Genomic DNA, 18,663 nt, shown 5'->3' with positions numbered 1-18,663 from the left:
GAAGATGCCCTGAAAAATGCCAGGCATGACTGTGAACAATTGAAACAAAAGAAAGATGGTTGCACAAAGCTACAGAAAAATAACGTGAAGCTACAGAAAGATGTGCTCACAATTTACTCTTTGGCAAGGACAGAATTGGACAATCTCAAGACTGAGCTAGATACTGCAAACGCTACTATTTCCGCCATGGATGAAAAGCAGAGCCAATCTGATAAAATGATGGCTAAGCTGAAGCGGAAGTATGAGGAGGCACTGAAGCAGATGAGTCATCAGCAAGAGGTTCACACTCTTCGCGTAGAGCTGAATGCCTCACAACAGGAGGTCAACAGTGTCCGGACAGAGGTGAACGTATCTCAGAAAGAGGTTCATACACTCCGCAGAGCACTGGATGCCTCACATCATGAGACCAACAGCTGCCGCACAAACCTGGAAGTCTCCAGAAAGGAACTTCACAGTCTCACTGAGGAGCTGGACATTGCTAAAGAAAACTATCCTGCATCTTAACTTAGATCTCAAAGTCTCTCAGAAGGAGCTTCAGAACCTAAACCTGGAGATGGAAGTCTCACGCCAGGAGACAGCCCGCCACCAAGCAAATGTGCAAAAATGGAAGGCGGACTGCAAGGAGGCCCTGAATAGTACAGAGACAGGAAAAAGAGGAAACTTAAAACTGAAAGAAGAAAATTCTCATTTGACAGACTACGTCAAAGAAAAGAATGAAAAGCTGCACGAGCTTAAAGAAATAAATAAACTTTTGGAAGATGAGAAGTTTGAAGCAGAGCACCGACTGCAGAACCAACTGCAAGGTCTGCGTACGCACCTCCAGAAGGCAGAGGAGAAGCAGCAAACTCTGCAGGAAGACAATCTGCAGGCTGCTAAAGAAGTACAAGTGCTGCAGGAACGTCTGATTACCCAGTATGTCCCCGCAAAGCAGCATGAGAAACTGAAGGCTACCCTGAGCATCACCAAAGCAACGCTAAAAGCCAAGCTTAGAACCCAGGTGACTTGGCACAAAAGGGAGCACAAGAAGGTCCAGAAACTGAGACAAGTAACTGTGGCCCGAGCAAAGAAATTCACAGTGCTTCACAATACAATGAAAATGTGGAAGCAAGCTCAGAGAAAGCAAAGTGTGCAGATAAATTCCCTGAGAAGAGACTTGCAAGACGCACTCAAAAAACAGGGATCTCTCGCGGATGAGATTACAGTTCTACAAGGACAAGTATTGACCCTGACTAAACGTCAGTATCCCACAGCCACAAAAACCATGAAGACAAGGGTACAATGAGAGCTGGGAATACCGCTCGTCTGAAAAACAAGGTTGCAAAATTTGAACCACCTAAACAAGCACTAGCAAAACCTTTAGCCATCCAACATGCAACAAAAAAAGGTACACGTGCTAAATCAAAACCAGAAGAATCCTTAGCTAATGAAGCTGAAAAGGTGGGACATTCTCTGGAAGTGTATGTGGAATTGTAACTTAATCCCAAAGAAGCTGAACTAGCAACTCCATTGAGTGGAAAAAGTGCAGAGAGACAGCTTCAAGAGTGGAAAACTCACAGGGCTGTTTTTAAACGCTCTGCAACTGTTGCCATACAGTCTGCCTACAATAAGACGAGCACCCGACGCGAGGGAAATCTCATGACCGCGCACGCAGCAAAAAGACTACTCTTGGAAAAAATCCTCCTCGAGCGACTGAGGAGTGCTGATCTCAAGCACCTTCGGGAGGAGACACGAATAAACTGGAGAAAGGGCTCCAATCCCAGCGGGACTGAGGGTTCTCTTCCTCCATCCACTCTCATTCAAGTCACAGAGATATCTAGAATGAGAGTGGAAGGATGGGCTTTGGCCGTGGCAAGCCCGAGCTTCCCACAAACAGGGGAGGTATGTAACAGGGGAGTTATCTCTGTTCAGGAAATGTGCCTCTAATCCAGCAGGGTGGTGGTTAACTGCTGGTAGTGAATTAACCAACACCACCTGGCTGATTAGGCTTCTTAGAAAAGCCTGCCCTTGAAACAGGAAGGGAGATTGTTCCTGAGTATCACAAGTTGTGGGACTGACCATAGGAACAGATGTCTTGAGCCTGCCAGAAGAAAAACTGCATGCTGCTTGCAAGACACAGGGGAAAGCACTTCTGAACCTGAATGCTGATATAGCCTGAGGAAAAAGGCAGCAACCCAGGAACAGAGAAGACATTCCCTCCAACTACAAGAAAACAGATAAGACTTTCCTTTATAAGACTTTGTATCTGCACATATCAAGATATATGTTTGGGGCTGGGAGACATGCTAATCTAAAGGGAGTTGTGGACTGCATAGGTTTCACTAGACATACTCCCAAGTGAACAGAAGCTTTGTTTGACCCCTTGTTTTGATGATTTTCTTATGTTAAGGAAACAGGCGCAATAAAAGCCTTATTTAATTTCACCTTAACAAGTCTCCCTTGCATACCTCTGCGCACGTCCTCCTACAGTGGCACTGACCCGTTAACCCATTGAACACGTCCCTGTCATTAGGACTCTTTGACCCTACGTGGGACTGACCCTTTAACCCATTAAACACATCTGTCATTAGGTCACTTTGCTCCTACGTGGGACTGTCCCTTTAACCCATTAAACACGTCACTATTTAGAATTATCTGTGTGTTGGGTATATTTTTTAGAAAGCTGACGTTGGGGAGAAAGAGTGAGAGTTTCTCGGAGGGGGAGGGGGGTGAGAAAGTGAGATAAAATAAGAAATAACACGTGGAAAGAGAATGCAAGAGACCACCCTCTGTAGATAGCCAGAGTGAGATAGGTGGCCGGGCGTGGCCCAAAAAAATGTTTATAAATAATAAGCTAACTTTGTGAGAGAGATGGAGAGATAGTAAAGATGTTGGCAGAGATAGAGGGGAGGTTTATTCCTGGTTGCCTTGCCGTGCTTTACCTGCATCCTGGCATTGACCACCTGTTTGGTCCTGTACCAATACTCGCTCTCACTCTCCCGATTAAACGATTGCTCCACAAACCTCACCAGCTCCTTCACCAAGTCCAAGCTTATGGGCATCTCCCTCCACCCTCCCAGAACCGGGGCTACCTGGGCCCTCACCACCTCCTCTACCACCCTTGGGACCCCGTGCCCCAAGGACAGCAACAGGCACAGAAGCACAACGAGTGCCATAATGCTGTTATTACAGGGAGACAGATTTGCATATATCGTGTGATATGCGGGTGCCACTCCTTATACCTGAGCTGCTCAGTCTCTTCCTGTTACACCTACACAGGATTTCAAGGTGGGTGACTAAGTGCTCGGAGTAAATATTGTAGGAGGCGTCAATTCTCAAGGTTAGCTGGGAGTTTCTCTGATCAGCTTCATCTGAATAGAGTGTGGATGATTGAGGCCACTCACTGATCTGGAGTCACTCTCACTGATCTAGAGCCGCTCTCTCTGATCTGGAGACGCTCTTTCTAATCTGGAGTCACTCACTGATCTGGAGTCGCCCTTACTGATCTAGTCACTCTCACTGATCTAAAGCAGGTGCGGCGGCCATTACAGGATAGGCTCCGCGCAGGGACTACAAGTCCCATGAGCCTCAGGGGAATGTCACATGCTGCGGCATAGCCAATAGGGCGGCTGCATTTGCAGTTAAGGCAGTTTGTAGCGCGAGGGAGCTCGCGCTGACATTTCAAAAAGGGACAGTTTTGTCAGCAATCAGTTGAGGAGAGGGACAGGGAGGACAGTGAGGAGAGAGATAGATAGTCTTACTTGATAGTGTAGGAGATAGATAGTCTTACTTGATAGTGTAGGAGATAGATAGTCTTACTTGATAGTGTAGGAGATAGATAGTCTTACTTGATAGTGTAGGAGATAGATAGTCTTACTTGATAGTGTAGGAGATAGATAGTCCTACTTGATAGTGTAGGAGATAGATAGTCCTACTTGATAGTGTAGGAGATAGATAGTCCCCTTACTTTGTCATATGAGTATGTCACAGCTTCAGAGTCTGCAGTTCACATGTTGCTAGGCAACCAGTGAGGCTGTGAGAAGTGTGGCAGTTAAGATTAAGACAGTTGAGAGGGACAGTTTAGGCAGTTGTCAGTTGAGGGGAGGACAGGCAAGGAGTGAGATATAAGTTAGTGAGCTAATGAGTTATAAGTTAGTGAGTTAGGAATAAGTTAGTAACTTAGAAGTTATTAATATAGAAGTTAGTAAGTTAGGAGTTAGTAAGTTAGTGACCGTTGGAGCAGTGAGGACCAGGGACTGCTAAGGGGAGACTGCCTGGGAACCCAGCTCCTGGGAGGCACAGACAAGGCCAGGAGATTAGAAGTAAGCCCTTCCTGAGTGATATTCAGCTGAAGCAGTGCTTTGGGGTGCAGTGTGCTAGAAGCTAGGAAGCCCAAAAGATTTGTGGTGGACTAGAGGCCAAGACTGACCCAGAAGTACTTACCTGAATGGGGAGGGGCACGGAGGGAGCGTGCCCTGAAGAGAGCATTATACAGGGGACCTGTCTCATGAGGTATTGTGCTCTATAAGAGAATAATTGATCCTGTGCAAGCCGGGAGCTGGTGTGTGCCTGTCAATAAAATACCTGTGAGTTGCAAAATATCCTGGCGCCCTATTTCTTATCCTGTCCTCCAACCCACCAACTACCCTGAACCTGCCCACGGGATCCCTGAGATCACAGGCGACTGACCAAGGAGCTGACACTCTAATCCCATCGGGAGCAGAGCAAGACTTTGTTCACACATGTACACTCTACCCCTGCTGCTGGGGGGGGGGGGGGGATTGGGGGTTACATATATTTATCTGTGATATATATGTACAGTATTAGTCTTAATAACTTTATGCTGTACTTGTTTATATATATATATATACTGTATATATGCGGGCCGCAGGGGACTGGTTGGAGGACAGAGCACACTGAGCTGCTTCCTTCCCAGCGCAGGCTTTCCTTCGTGATATCTATATATATATATAGATATATATAGATATATATATGCTGTAGGAGACACCATTCTACCTCCACACATTTGGTTTTGGTTGTTGGAAGGAGCCTCTGGAGTTTTGCATCTGATATCATCTGTCTGCAGTGTCTTGTGAGAGCGGGACTGCTGAAGCTGTATGCTGGCTGACCACATTGGCGGTGATTTTATCACACATTGCTTTTTATTCACCTACCTTTGTGAGTGAATTTTCACCCCCCCTCCCCATCCCCCTCCCCATCCCTCCTTTTCCAGTAAATGTACAATTTTATGCTATGGGGAGTGTGCTCTCGCTTCTCTTTTTCCCATATATATATATATGGGAAAAAGAGAAGCGAGAGCACACGCCCCATAGCATAAAATTGATTTGTATATATATATATATATATATATATATATATACAGTGTTCGACAAACCTATACATTTGCTCGCCCCGGGCGAGTGGATTTAACCCCCGGGCGAGTAAATATTGGGCCAAGCAGCACACGTTTGGTACTAGGTGGCGAGTAGATTTTTTTGTGTGACGAGTAGATTTTTTGGTGATTTGTCAACCACTGTATATATATATATATATATATATATATATATATATATATATATATATATATATATATATATATATATATAGCAACTGTAAATATTACTGTATACTCATTTGCATGTCTTAGGCAGGTCTGCAACCTTGTTTTTCACCATTATCACCCAGCACTTCCACTGCAGCAAGGGATTCTGGGAAATGACATGCAAATGAGCACACAGTGCCACCTTTTATCTCAAGCTTACATTACATGAACAACCCTTAGGGCTGGGACCCGCTGCGCTCAGCGGCGCGGACGGCCGCACGAGCATTCCCCACCAGCAGGGGAATCCTCCCGAGCCGGTCCCAGTCCCCCCTCGCTGACGGCTCACTACGCGCTGTGACGCGTCAGCCGGCAGGGGATTCAAGAAAATTGTGATCCCGAGCGGTTGCTCGTGGTGTGCTGATGAGCCAATCAGCGGCGGGGGCGGGAGCTGTCATCAGGCAGCTTCCTACTCAAGGTAGTGTGTGTTTGTGTGTTTGTGTGTGTGTGTGTGTTTTGTGGCAGAAGGGGGAGGGAGCTGCTTACCTTACAGCAGCCCGAGCCTGTGGAGGGAGGGAGGGGGGGAGTAGCGGGTCCCTCCGCTCAAGCCACGCCACCTCCTGCTCCAGGTCCCACTCCCTACAGACCGCATATCGTGGTCTGTGTCTGTCAGCGCCCCGCCTGTCTGCAGTGCGGGCGCGCTGACTGAGGGAGCGGGCCTTAGCCGTAGCCAATGCATGCTGCTTTAGGCGCAGCTTTTAAACAAGGGCTTGGGAGATGCAAAGCCAGTAAACCCACTCACAGACATGTTTCAACCTTGATGGGAATCATCAGTGTGAGGTTGGTTGCTGGCATTTGCAATTTTGCAAATGTCAGCAACCAACCTCACACTGATGATACCCATCAAGGTTGGTGCGCTCTAACCCAGGTGTCCACAACCCCCGGCCACGCTGCTGCTGCTGCCGCCTGAAGTGAGAAAATGCTCCCTGGTGGTGGTGGTGGGGCTTAACTGAGACGTGTGAGTTTTTGCCCCCCCAACCCCATTTTTGCCACCCCACCCAGCTCCGTTTTTGCCCCCCCTCCCCCAGCTCTGTTTTTGCCCCCCCCTCCACCCAGCTCTGTTTTTGCCCCCCCTCCACCCAGCTCTGTTTTTGCCCCCCCAGCTCCATTTGTCCGCCCTGCTCGGTTTTCCCCCCACCTCTGTTTTTGCCTTCCAGCTCCGTTTTTGCCCCCCCCAGCTCCGTTTTTGCCCCCCCAGCAACGTTTTTGCCACCCCTGACACACACACAGTGACAGACACAGTGACAGACACAGTGACACCCCCCACCCCTGACTTCACCCCCCCCTGCCCCTGCCTTCACCCCCCCGCCCCGGCCTTCACCCCGCGCCCCTGCCTTCACCCCCCCACCCCTGCCTTCTCTCCCTCCCCCCCTGCCTTCCACCCCTCCCGCCCCTGCCTTTCATCTGCCCTTCCGCCTCTGACTTTCACCCGCCGCCCGCCCTCCCGCCTCTGCCTTTAACCCGCCGCCCGCCCTCCCGCCTCTGCCTTTAACCCACTCAACGCACTCCCGCCTCTGCCTTTCACCCACCCGCCGCCCGCACTCCCGCTGCCCTCCCACCTCTGCTTTTCACCCACCTGCCGCCTCACACCCCTGCACACCACAGCCGCCGCCCGCATTCAACAGACACCCACCGCCTCTCACCCACCCGCCACATTCGACACACACCTGCTGCCTCCCGCCCCTACGCACCGACATTACTGACCATCCGCCGCACCCACTCACCACCCACCCGGCGCCTCCCGCCTCACACCAACCCGCCGCACTCACACCCCTACACAGACATCACTGACCACCCGCCACCCGCACTCACCAGACACCCGCCGCCTCACACCCACTCACATCCAAGCAAGATCCCCACCCACAGCCAGCACTCACTACCCACCCCCCACCCGTACTGAACACCCACCCGCTCACACCCTATATGGTGTGAATGGTGGAAAGGAAGAAGCAATGTATGCTGGGTAGTAAGATAGTCTGGGGACAGACCATCTGTAGGCAGAGCAGAGGGGGAGAAAGCAGACTAGCCCATTTGAGAGAAAGGCTGGGGCTGCTATGGCAACTCACAGGAGTGTCTGGGGGAGCTACAACATGTAGCAATAATGTTGCATCTTTAATACAGCAAGCTGCTGGGAGAGGGGAAATGGCACTGTGTTTATCACACAAGCACTGTGTTTGTGTGCAGAACCAAACACATACAGCTGGCACTAATAAGCTGACAAGCAGAGCTGCGAGAAAAGGGGGGGGGGGGGTGAAACAGAAGTGCAGACAGGGGTATACCTGTTCCATGACACCACCTGTCTGTAACTACACCTGCGCTGACCCGCTGCTGCCACAGATTGTCTCAAATGATTGTTTTTTCTTCCACAATGGGAGTATAGGTCCTGGTGACTACTCAAAGTTTTATTAAAGAATCCTCTATTTATACAGTATTATGCTATGGAGCTGGCGCTTCTTTTTCTTTGATTTTTGTAGATTTTTGTGATCTGGCAAGATCATCATCAGAAGCTTTGCCTCCCCATACAGACTGATTCCTGATCTGGACTTTTCATCTATGAACTTCACGTGTTTGGTTTTTTATATTTTAATCTCTATATATCATATATTTACATTCTTGGGTGTTATTATTTAATTTGGAATATTTTAATTCACAATATATATATGCACATATTTTGTTAACACCAGGTTTTCTTCACACTTTAGCGCTACTCTTTGTTTGTGTTAGTTTATATATATATATATATATATATATATATATATATATAAGCCTATAGGGTACCATGTTAAAAATGGTTTTTGAGGCAAAAAGTGACACTGTGTGCTCATTTGCATGTCATTTCCCAGAATCCCTTGCTGCAGTGGAAGTGCTGTATGCTGGGTGATAATGGGGAAAGGCGGGGTTGCAGACCTGCCTAAGACATGCAGATGAGCATACAGTTGTATTTGCATATATATATATATATATGTAACGGTATTTCTGGCCCGGCCTGACCCACCCAATCTCACATTGGCCCCTGTGGTCTAACCAGTCCCCATTACAGTGTGGTAGTGTCTGGTGGTGCACCTGTTGGCAACAGGACTCCTGAGTCTCCCGCATGATGGTGTGTGGGGAGGACCCGTCCAGACAGGCAGCTGAGGTAGTGTGCTGAGTCCTACCTAGTTCCAGTGCAGCGCCTCCACCTCATCAGGGTCCCTTCGGTCACTTGGGGATGGTCCTGGCGAGGAACTCCTCTGTGGTGCTCCTCTCTGTACATTCACTCCACACATGTACACAAGAGGGTTTGTGATTAAGAGCATCTTTATTGGTTGAGGTGGGCTAACTGCCCCTCGCAGTAGTTTCTCTAGCCACTCATTGTCCCTCAGTGCTTCCCTTTGAAAGGTGTAATTCTCCTTTAATAGGGATTCCCTATCCCAGCCGGGATGTCTTTACCCTGTGCCAGGTCCCTGGACACAGTCTTCCTGCTCAGCTACTATAACATAACTTTTCTCAGAACCACGCAGGACACAGAACTACTCAGATAGAACTAACTTTTAGACACAGTGCTGTGCCTTATGTACACTCTGGAAGCTGACACACCTCTGACATCACTAACCATGGAGTCAGAGCATGTGACCACTCCCATCCATACACAGGGCACCCCACCACCAGGGTGTGAGGGCAAACCTCCATAATTACTGCTGGCATGCCCACAACTTACCAGGCCTTACTGTCAGCAGGAGAGATGACTGTAGCCATTTTACATGACCGCTACATTCTCCCCCTGGTGAATCCCATCGTCCTCGCTGGGACCTAAATTGAAATACTTTCTTCCAGGAAGCACTGTAACACATAACACATAATTGTTAACATCACAGATTGTCCATTATACAAAAAAAATGACCACAGTGACATCTCGCCAAGCCCGCCCCGACCAGCAGCCACGAGCCCGCAAAATGCCTTAGTACCCCCTAATAATAGTGGCTCGGGTCAGGTTTCTTAACCTCTCTACCACCCATGTCCAGGACCGTGACATGATAGTGCCTAGGCAGTCCCCTCTCGGGCCTATAGGTCACCCTGTGTTTGTGTATATTCCTCCCTATACTCCACACTCGCATCAGGTGATCTATTCGGTCCTCTGCCCTCCTTCCTGTAACTTCACTCCCCTTATTGACTAGGTACATCTCGATGGTTTCCCTAAGCCACCTTTCCCTGTCCTCTTCTATCACCTCCATGAGGGGTTCAGGGACATAAGTGTACTCCAACCCGTTGGAAGACTTGTATCGAGCCATTATTGCCCGTTCCGCTCTACTGATCCTAATTAGGTCAGCCCTACCTGCCCTCCCAGGTAGCACCCATGACAGGGGTTCGTCAGGATCCACAGGGTCTGACAGAGTGTCGGGACCCATGGGCTCTATCTCCCTGTGCTCAATCTTGTACCACCGTTCCTGCAGCTCCCTGTCTCGCTGTTCAGGGGTGAATTCTCCCTTGGCCCACCAAAAGTCAACTACATCCTCCCTTCTAATAAGGAATCGCGTACGATCCATCCAGGCCGCATAACCTTCAAAGAGGGGGGCCCACCAACGGTGTTCCTTGAACCTATGTGAATCCCCTGAATCACTCTCTTCCGCATCCCCCCATGAGAATACCCCCGATGTCCGTGCCGACCGTGGTACGGACCACCGTGATGATCCCAGGGCCTTGTCCTCTGTTTTATTGGTCGCAGGAGGCAACCACCGGCCTACCGCGGCCTTGCCTAATTCTCCCCCTCCCCGAGAAATGCCCTCCGTAGCGCAACTGCGCTGTCTTTCCCCAGTCCGTCTCTCCTCCCCCCCCAAAGGTATGTCCACAAGTTCCAGATTAGGCGGGGACCCCGGGGAACATGTGATGGGGGCAGGGGTTTTACCTAGGGCGTGGGGTTGGGCGTAGGGGCAAGATGGGATACGCCACGGGACTACGACCCGTTCCCGGCTGTCCATGGACTGCTCCAAGGAGGATAGCTCACCCTCATCCATCTGCGGGTCTCCCATCCAGCTCTTGGGCCTTTGAGGTGATCGGGGACCTTCACCCGATCGCTGAAGCTTTGCTGCATCTTTCCCGTCTGTTCCGCCGTCGCCACCGGAAATGATGTCCTCACCGGAACCGGAAGCGCCGCCATCTTGGGTGGGATCCCCATGCGGGATCTCTTCCTCAATGACGACATCCGGAAGCTCCGCCGTCGTATCACCGGAAGTGGTATCTCCTCCGCACGTGCGTCTTGGGCCTGGCACGGCCTTGTTTCCGCTACACCGTCTACCGAAGCAAGGTAAGTGAGTGGCTTTCTCTTACCATTCCGCAGGGGTGTAGGCGTCTCTCGCCCGTCGCCACCATGTCCTGAGGCGGAGGGACTCCGTCTCTCGGCTCGCCGATCTGCGGGGGACGCCCTGCTTTCCAGGCTGCTACTCACACTACGGGGTGTCGTCCTCCCCGGTTCTGTCCTGGGCCTCGATTTCACCTCCGCTAGCTCGCGGAGATCCTCATCCGAGTATTCTGCCTTCCCCGACTTAGGGGTCACCGATCGGGGCGATAGTCTTTTCTCAGTGCGGTCGGGGAGTGACCCGACCGTCTCGGTTGCTGCTGACCCAGCCGATTTAATCGACTCCAGTCCCCTTTCTCCGGGACTTGCACGATTGATCCACAGTGCACCAGGGGACTCGGCGGAGCGCCTAGCCGTATCCCCCGGGGGGTCAGCAGATTGGATCGGAATGAACGTCGGCATTGGCCATAAGTATAATGTCCCGCATTGTGGGCAGCGTGCCGCCGTATTAACAATGCCTCTGGGCAGCCCGCATTGAAGGCAGAGCCCGACCACCGTCTCGGTGTTAGCCACGCTGACTACCAGTACCCCGCCGGGTACCGAGTAGGGCTGGGTGGATACCATAGTTCCCACAGTGGAGGAGCAGGCCATTCTTTTGGTAGGGACCACTTTCAGTATGGGTCTCTCCAGGTCAGTGGTTCCTCGCAACTGACCGGTAGAAGCTTCTGGGCCAGCCACTTCCTGCTTCGGCTCCTCCTTCCGCTGGCATAGCTGGAACCCGCCCCCAGGGGTTGCAATTATGGGCGGATCCCACAGGGGAATAGCATGCCCCTTAATTAAGGCCGCGCCTTTCTCAGTCCTGGTGGGCGCGGTCTGCGTTTTCGCGCCAATTTCCTCATCAGAGTGGGATTCTTGGGCCACGGCTAGTTCCCGCCTTCTCCTGGCAGCTGCTTTTCGTGCAAAATATCCCTCCTTTTTGCACGTTACCTCCGCGGCCGGAACTACTTCTTGTAGTGGCGCCGTCTGGATATCAGTCCCTGGGCCCAGTGGGTGCATTCCCACAGGCCATAGTTGAAAGTCACTCCCCCTGGTGGAAATCAGGGGTGGGTCCCATAGACTAAGCGGTTGACTCAGCACAGGGGCCGAGTGAGTCACTGTCCATGAAGGCGCAGCCATAGCTTTCGCGCCATACCCCCCATCAGGGCGGGGCTCTGCTGTTCGCGCCATTCCCGGCCAGCTTTTTGCAAGTTCTGTATCAGCCATTTTCTCTGCGACTTGCCCATGCGGTTTCCCTAGCAAGCGGGAACCGCCATTTTGGTTGGCTTTTAAGCCCGAAATGTCAGTTTGTTTGCTCTTCTCGCTGGGTTCCCCCCCAGTTATCACAATGTCCTCACACTCTTCAAGGGTGGCCCCTTGGTGTCCCAGACAGGACAAAAACGGGGCAGCCACAGCCTTCGCTCCACTCCAGAGCAGATTAGTTAAAGACAGCTCAGCGACAGTTTGCTCTTCAGTGGGGCGCACGCCACGGGTGCCTTCCCCATCAGCCTCTGGTCGCCATTTTGGGCTCTCCGCACCACGCGGATCCTCCATTCCTTGGGTTGTCACACTCTCGTACCAATTATCGTACATGGGGCTCCGCTCTGCGGGGCAGCCACCACACCAGTACAATAAAGATTGCTCAGATGCACCACCACATGTGTACCTGATCTAGGCTGGACTCATGTTGCACTACCTCAGGCTAGGCTCACTCTCTCAGTGTCTGCTGTAACTCCTTCCTCCCAGTCTGTGCTCCCTATGGTAAGTGTCTGGAATGGGCTAGAGTACTCTGGCTCTGCCATGCAGTACTTGGGGCGTCTACCTCTCTTGGTCAGCCTAGCGCAGACCCTCTCCAGGACTCCTGACCACGTTAACAGGCTATCCCTTCTGGCGTCCTACCAACTAGCACTACCTCAAAGCGACTCGGTCAGCTATAGCCCGGCTCCAAACCCCTCACTCCTTTCAGGCCCCTAGGTCGTCCCTGCGAACTGACAATACCCTGTCAGCCCCTGACCACCCCTAGGTCCGTCCCTACGCAGCACAGAGTGGCAGCAGACGCTCTCCCTGTTTCCCAGTGTGCCTAGCTAGAGCCTGTCCTGATGACAGATCTGATCTCAGCAGCTCGCCTCCAAATGTAACGGTATTTCTGGCCCGGCCTGACCCACCCAATCTCACATTGGCCCCTGTGGTCTAACCAGTCCCCATTACAGTGTGGTAGTGTCTGGTGGTGCACCTGTTGGCAACAGGACTCCTGAGTCTCCCGCATGATGGTGTGTGGGGAGGACCCGTCCAGTTAGGCAGCTGAGGTAGTGTGCTGGGTCCTACCTAGTTCCAGTGCAGCGCCTCCACCTCATCAGGGTCCCTTCAGTCAATTGGGGATGGTCCTGGCGAGGAACTCCTCTGTGGTGCTCCTCTCTGTACATTCACTCCACACATGTACACGAGAGGGTTTGTGATTAAGAGCATCTTTATTGGTTGAGGTGGGCTAACTGCCCCTCGCAGTAGTTTCTCTAGCCACTCATTGTCCCTCAGTGCTTCCCTTTGAAAGGTGTAATTCTCCTTTAATAGGGATTCCCTATCCCAGCCGGGATGTCTTTACCCTGTGCCAGGTCCCTGGACACAGTCTTCCTGCTCAGCTACTATAACATAACTTTTCTCAGAACCACGCAGGACACAGAACTACTCAGATAGAACTAACTTTTAGACACAGTGCTGTGCCTTATGTACACTCTGGAAGCTGACACACTTCTGACATCACTAACCATGGAGTCAGAGCATGTGACCACTCCCATCCATACACAGGGCACCCCACCAGGGTGTGAGGGCAAACCTCCATAATTACTGCTGGCATGCCCACAACTTACCAGGCCTTACTGTCAGCAGGAGAGATGACTGTAGCCATTTTACATGACCGCTACATATATATATATATAATCATTCTATTACACACACATACACAGAATTCTGAGCCTCTTGTTGTGTACCTTGCTATGGTATATGCTGCCCCCATGTAAATATTAATTTTGTGCCCCCAGGTCAGTGGGATGCAGAGAAGAAGTCGTCTACATAAAAGAAACACTTTCGTGTCCGAACCCATGGGGGAGAAGCCTGTGCAGTGTCTGTCCGGCATCGGGGACGTACTGGGAAAGAGGCTGGAAGAGAAAGGGTTTGACAAGGTGACAGTGACACGAAGTGTCTTACACATGATCCTAATAACGGATGGACCATTGTCCTTTTTCTCTCACAATGTCACCCTGCAGTGTGAGACAGGCTCATATCTCCCTTCTTCCTGTGTCACTGTGTCACCCTGCTGTGGGAGGGACAGATTCATAGTTCCCTTCTGTCTGTGTCACTGTGTCACCCTGCGGGGGGAGGGGTACTCATAGCTCCCTTCTGTCTGTGTCACTGTGCGGGGGGAGGGACAGACTCATAGCTCCTTCTGTCTGTGTCACTGTGTCACCCTGTGGGGGGAGGGACAGACTCATAGCTCCTTCTGTCTGTGTCACTGTGTCACCCTGCAGGGGGAGGGACAGAGTCATAGCTCCCTTCTGTCTGTGTCACTGTGTCACCCTGCGGGGGAAGGGACAGACTCATAGCTCCTTCTGTCTGTGTCACCCTGCGGGGGAAGGGACAGACTCATAGCTCCCTTCTGTCTGTGTCACTGTGTCACCCTGCGGGGGAGGGACAGACTCATAGCTCCCTTCTGTCTGTGTCACTGTGTCACCCTGCGGGGGGAGGGACAGACTCATAGCTCCTTTCTTTCTGTGTCACTGTGTCACCCTGCGGGGGAGGGACAGACTCATAGCTCCTTTCTTTCTGTGTCACTGTGTCACCCTCTTCTCCAGGCCGACAAAGTCCTAGGTCAGTTCCTTGCGATGAGGAAGGATGAGTTGATTTTTAAGCAGTGGTTAAAGGATGCCTGCAAAGCCAATGCCAAGCATTCCCGGGATTGTTACGGCTGCCTGAAGGAATGGTGTGACGCTTTCTTGTAAGGTGAGAGCACTCGCCATCTCAACACCTTCCCAAACACAGTCCCGGGGAGACCCAATGTTCAGCTGCATCTTGAAGCCATCAACGTCTGCCAGAAGAATGAAGCCAACACAACTGGCCAGGAGATGGGACTGGTCCACTAACCGGGTGTAATAACGGCTTCTCCTACTGGGCCGTCCCGGAAACATAGTCTGGATCATTTGTATCTGGAAAAGAATGGCTGGGTCAGTTCTACCCGTGATAACCGGCTTCTTCAGTTATACTAACCAATGATTAACGGCTGTTTAACTAGTCCAACTGGTCCAAGACCAGATATAATGGCGGATTCATCTGGCTCAATCTAGAAATTCTGGCTACTTTAATTGATCTTTCCCGATATTATTAATATTACAATATCTGCAATCTCATACTTACGGCCGGCTACAATTTCCACGCAGACTACATCATAATACACATGTTTATGCCGTGTTCACGCACAAAGTAAATACATAAATCACGTGAGGCGCTTTTTCTAGAAGTGATGTCATCGCTCCAAGCTCATGACATCACCTCCAGAATAAAATCACGTCATGTTGCAGTTTCATTGTGCATTAATACTGAGTATCTAAATTAATATATATTTAGCCTGTTTATTACCTGGGGAAATCCAAGGCTAATTGCCAGATTCAATCAGTTTTTAATTATACGCTGTGGGTTTTATTACTCTGATTAACTTCATTACAAGTAAATATTTGTTAAGTGTAGAGTGTTATCTTTAAGAGTGAGCGCCGCGGGTTACGGTTGCCCAGGGGTAATAGAGCCCCGTTTAATATATACACAAGTCTCATCTGCTTTTATTCAATGGATCCAATTATACTGTACTGAGGCAGGACGGACTCGGACCCCCCACAGCACATATAGACTGGAAATAGAGGGGTTACACCTACATATTCAATCCCCCTTCATATAACATTTACTTATATCTTGTGGTTAATCTATTTCACTTTTCTCACTGAATGTCACTATCGGCTACTTCTGTTTATATATCTGACGTGTGACGTCTTCATAATTACTTGATCTGTTCTCTGTCTTTTATTTGTAACTTACCTTGGGCTTTTAGAACTGACAAACAGTCTTATCAGCAAAATAGATTAGATAAAGTTTGTAAAATCTCTCCAAAGCTTTACAATATTAGAAATGTTATGTGTAAAAAATGTACTTCTAATGCTCAAATATGCATAAAGAAGAACGTATAATTGTTCGATTTGATTAAGGCGTCTATCCATCACATTGAACTTTTTTTAACATATCGTGTCATATTTTTCCCAGGCAGTAATACATTGAGAGTTACCACTTGTTTTCAAGTATGTCCTGGGTTATAAGGACAAATACATAGTTACATTAAATGAAAAGGTTTATACAGTACATTATATATAAAGACATTGCATTCACCGTTAAAGATTATATATTATAGGCGTATATAGCAGTTACAGACCAGATTAAAATGTGAGACCGCATTACTTTTGAAAGAACAGACTGGTGGCGGCTGTGAGAGTCCCCGGTAGACTGTTCCAGTTTTGGGGTACACGGTAAGAGAAGGAGGAGCGGCTGGATAATTTGCTGAACCTTAGGACCATGAACAGTCTTTTGGAGTCTGATCTCAGGGGATAAGTGCTGCATGGGGTATGGGTGAGGAGCTTGTTCAGGTAGACGGGTAGCTTGCCCAGACAGTATTTAAGGCAAGACAGGAAAGGTGAACTTTGCACCTAGACTCAAGTGATAACCAATCTAGTTCTTTGAGCATTTTATAGTGATGTGTGTTGTAGTTGCATTGGAGGACAAAGCAGCATATTGAGTTGTAGAGGGTATCAAGTTTGCCAAGGTGAGTTTGGGGTGCCATATACTATGTCTCCATAGTCCAGGGGTGAGCAAACTTTTTATGCCGAGCCCCCCTTTTAATCCATAAAATTTCTCGGGCCCCCCCTGCCTTATGTAATCAAAATCACATGACGTCAGTGCACGTGAGCTGGTTCAGCCATTGAGGGCGAACCAGCTTTGTAACGCCCCCGCCACACGTCTACAAAAAAAGTATTTATAGCTGAAACTACATAACTTAAAAATAAATATTATAATATTTGTCTAATAGCGTTCCCATTTCTGCTGTATTATTAATCTCTCTCTTCCCGCCACATTAGAACCTCTCAGGACCTCTCACCCCTCTTCCAGTCTCTCCCTCTCCCTGTATTTCTCACTCCCCCTCCAGTCCCTTTCTATTCCTCCCCTCAGTGTCTCCCCCTCCATCCCCCCAACTCTCTTTCCCTCCAGCCAGTGTGTCTCTTTCTCAATCCACCCATTGTCTCTCACTCTCTCCCCTCTTCCAGTCTCACACTCCTCTTCCAATCTCTCCAACTCCCTGTATTTCTCACTCCCCCTCCAGTCCCTCTCTATCCCTCCCCTCAGTGTCACCCCCACTCTCTTTCCCTCCCCGTGTGTCTCTCTCTCTTTCTCCCTCCCCCTAGTGTCTCCCTCCCTCCATTGTCTCTCACTCTCATTCCAGCCATTGCCTCTCCCTCCAGCCATTGCCTCTCCCTCCCTCCAGTGTCTCTCTTGCACTCTCCAACCAGCTATTGTTTCTCCCTCCACCCGGTGTCTCTCTCACACTCTCCCTCCAGCCATTGTGTGTCTCTCTCCCTCCTGCCAGTGTCTCTCTCATCCCCATCCCCATGTAGCTCTTTCACCCCCCCTCCCCATGTCACACTCACTCTCACCCCCCTCCCCATCTCACACTCTCACCCCCCTCATGCCACTCACACCCTCCCCATGCCACAGTCTCACACTCACTCCCCCATGTCCCAGTCTCACTCTCCCACCCCCCATGTCCCAGTCTCACTCCCCCCCATGTCCCAGTCTCACTCCCCCCCATGTCCCAGTCTCACTCCCCCCCATGTCCCAGTCTCACTCCCCCCCATGTCCCAGTCTCACTCCCCCCCCATGTCCCAGTCTCACTCCCCCCATGTCCCAGTCTCACTCCCCCCCCATGTGCCAGTCTCACTCCCTCCCCATGTGCCAGTCTCACGCACCCCCATGTGCCAGTCTCACTCACCCCTTCTCCCCATGTCACACACGCTGATACAGGAAGCAAGGAAATGCTGCTGTGTACTGTAGCACAGCGCCACCTAATGGCCAAAAGAAAAATTGCAGCTGCAGACGGCTTTTTTTCCTCTGCTACTGGCAATATCGCCGCTGCTTCCTGCGCCCCCCCTAAACAATCTTGCGCCCCCCAGGGGGGCGCGACCCCCAGTTTGCGCACCGCTGCGCATAGTCTACTGTATAATTGGCATCTGCTGTGCGAGGCGCTTACTGACCAGCAGTCTTAAGGAGGATTTGTTCCTATATAGTACACCTAGTATGGCATAGGTTTTGGATATCAGGTTATCAATATGCAACCCGAATGTTAAATGGGAGTCAAACCATATGCCCAAATATTTGAAACTAGTAACAGGGGCTATGATAGTATTAGAGTTGGTTCTGATCTGTAGCTCCTTCATTGAAAGCTTTAGAAATTTAGGCTTGGTCCCAAATACCATTATTACAGTCTTGTCAGTGTTTAAAAACCTGTTTGTTTTGGGAAATCAATTTTCAAGTCTCAAAAAGTCAGACTGAAGTATGTGTTGAAGGTCGGAGAGGCTATGGCTGTGTGCATATAAGATTGTGTCATCTGCATACATGTGTATTGAGGCTCCCTTACAAGCTGTAGGGAGATCATTAATGAACACAAAGAAGAAAGGGCCCCCAGAACAGAGCCTTGCGG

The 18,663-nt window shown here is 50.1% G+C and overlaps 1 protein-coding gene and 1 long non-coding RNA gene across 4 annotated transcripts in view; one reads left to right on the top strand and one right to left on the bottom strand.

Moving 5' to 3' along the window:
* EIF1AD (eukaryotic translation initiation factor 1A domain containing) overlaps positions 1-3,873 on the bottom strand; it is a 34,915-nt gene extending 31,042 nt beyond the window's left edge. The window contains exon 1 of one of the 3 annotated variants that reach the window (XM_075569791.1): positions 3,854-3,873. The gene's annotated coding sequence lies outside the window, so the exon portion shown is untranslated. Of the gene's footprint in view, positions 1-3,737; positions 3,813-3,853 lie in introns of those variants that run through there. The other 2 variants (XM_075569796.1, XM_075569788.1) reach the window with 2 other exon arrangements.
* Positions 3,874-3,993: 120 nt separating this feature from the next.
* Positions 3,994-16,121, top strand: LOC142465650 (uncharacterized). The gene is made up of 3 exons (XR_012787941.1): positions 3,994-4,562; positions 13,919-14,059; positions 14,729-16,121. It is a non-coding gene; the product is annotated as an uncharacterized LOC142465650 (long non-coding RNA).
* The last annotated feature ends 2,542 nt before the right edge of the window (positions 16,122-18,663 follow it).

The sequence above is a fragment of the Ascaphus truei genome, chromosome 14 (genome assembly GCF_040206685.1).
Source record: "Ascaphus truei isolate aAscTru1 chromosome 14, aAscTru1.hap1, whole genome shotgun sequence".
Lineage (NCBI taxonomy): Eukaryota > Metazoa > Chordata > Amphibia > Anura > Ascaphidae > Ascaphus > Ascaphus truei.
Note: the sequence above shows the minus strand (reverse complement) of the source record. Positions and strands in the feature narration are given on the sequence as shown.